Raw genomic sequence first — 2,383 nt, 5'->3', positions numbered from 1 at the left:
ATCGTGAATAGAAAAACAATAGAGAAGATTACTAGAAGCAAAAATTGTTTCTTTGAAAAGTTTGACATAATTGACAAATATTTACCTAGACTGTCCAATAAAAAATATAAGGCACTCAAATTATCAAAATCAGAAATGGTAAAAAAGAGGGTGTTAGTACTGACCTTAGAGAAGTAAAATGGATTTTAAGTGAGTACTATCAACAAATGTATGCCAACAAATTAGATAACTTAGGTGAAATGGAAAAGTTTCCTAGAAAGACACAATCTACTAAAACTGACTCAAGAAGAAATAGAAAACATGAATAGACCTATAATATATGTGATTGAATTAATAATTAAAAAAAACACATACAACAAAAAGTCCAGACTCCAATAGCTTCACTCATGAATTCTACCAAACATTTAAAGAAAAGGAACATTTCTCAATTCAGTCTATGAGGTCAGTATTAGCCTGATATGAATAAAACACAAAGACATATAAAGAAAGAAATCCACAGACTAAATCTCTTATGAATATTGATGCAAAAATCCTTAAAAAAAGTACTGGCAAGTCAAACCAGTGAACATATAACAAGGATTGTATGCCATGACTAAAGAAAGGAAGGTTAGTTTAACATCCAAAAATCATTTAATGTAATATATACATTATATGTCAATATATACATCATATGTCAATAAAATAAAAAATACAAATAACATGATCATCTCAACAGAAGCAGAAAGAACACTTGACAAAATCTAACACTCCTTCACAGTAAAAGAATTCAACAAACTAGAATAATGAGGGAACTTCCTCAAGTCGATAAAGATCATCTATGAAAAAAGTACAGCTAACATTATATCAACAATGAATACTGAATGCTTTCTCCCTTAGCTTGGGAACAAGAAAAAGGAGTCCACTATCACTACATTTATTTAACATTGTGTCGGAAGTTCTATCCGGGATGATTATGCAAAAAAATAAAATGCAAACAGATTGGAATGGAAGAAGGAAAACTGTCTCTGTTTGCATATGATACTATCTTGTATATAGAAAATGTTAAGGAATCGACTAGAAAGTCTGTAAGAACTAATAAACAAGTTGAACAAGCTTTCAGGATACAAGAAAATATGTAAAAATCAATTGTATTTCTATACAAGTGCAATGAACAATCTGAAAATGAAATTAAAAATACAATTCCTTTTATAGTAGCATCAATAGAATACAATACTTAAGAATACAATTAACAAAAGTACCAATTTATACTCTGAAGTTACAAAGATTGTTTAAAGAAATCAAATAAGACAGATGGAAAGATATGACATATTTATGGATCAGAAAACTTATTGTTAACGTTTTAGTACTCCCTTAATCAATCTACCACAAACAAACCCATTGCCATTCAGTTGATTCTGACTCATAGTGACCCTAAAGACAGAGTAGAATAGCCCCATAGGGTTTCCAAGGGGTGCCTGGTAGATTTGAACTGCCAACCTTTTGGTTAGCAGCTGTAGCTCTTAACCACTACACCACTAGGGTTTCCAATCAATCTACAGTTTTAATGAAATACTTATGAAAATTCCAACTGGTTTCTTTGTGGAAATTAACAAGTTGATCCAAAATTCATGTGGTAATTCAAGGGATCTAGAATATCAAAAACAACCATGAAAAAGAACCAAGTTGGAGGACTCACACTTTCTGATTTCAAACCTATTAAAAAGCTGCAGTAACCAAAGCAGTGTTGTATTGGAATAAGGATAAACATACAGAACTGTGGAATAGAATTGATGGCCCAAAACTAAACCCTCACATTAATGGTCAACTAATTATTGACAAGAGTGCCAAGACAATTTTTTGAGGGATGCAGCCATTTTTTGGCAACCTTATAGGAAGGAGCTAAAGGAATAAAACCCCAACTTATTCTCTGCTCTCTCTTCAAACTCCTACCAGTGCTCCAGACTGACCACACGAAATGGAAGCTGGAGGCAAGAGAAATTGTTTACCTAATTTTCTCCATTCAGCCATGGGTCTTAGAGGAGGATAGAAGAATGTAGAGTGGTAAATAGAAGATATCTATTATAATACATATTAGAAATCTCTCCTGGAACGGATGTTATTGCCTAATTCAAAAGAGACCAAGGGAATTCAACTGCTTATAAATCCATGTGCTTTGTCAGCATAATCTAATTTATTCCTCAAAATAACATGGTTAAAGGCGTTGTATGCCTCTGCGCCTTCTGGCCAGGCTGTGCTGTGAAACCTGAGACTGACTTCCCCAGACCTCATAGCTGCATCGGTGAGATCCCTGGGAACTTTGCAGTTCTTTAACTTTTATGATTTTTATTTGTTCATTCTTTTCTTTTCTTTCTCTTCCCCCTTCTGTTTTTCTCCATTCCATAGT

Source organism: Trichechus manatus, unplaced genomic scaffold (genome assembly GCF_000243295.1).
Source record: "Trichechus manatus latirostris isolate Lorelei unplaced genomic scaffold, TriManLat1.0 scaffold00234, whole genome shotgun sequence".
NCBI classification, from domain to species: domain Eukaryota; kingdom Metazoa; phylum Chordata; class Mammalia; order Sirenia; family Trichechidae; genus Trichechus; species Trichechus manatus.
Note: the sequence above shows the minus strand (reverse complement) of the source record.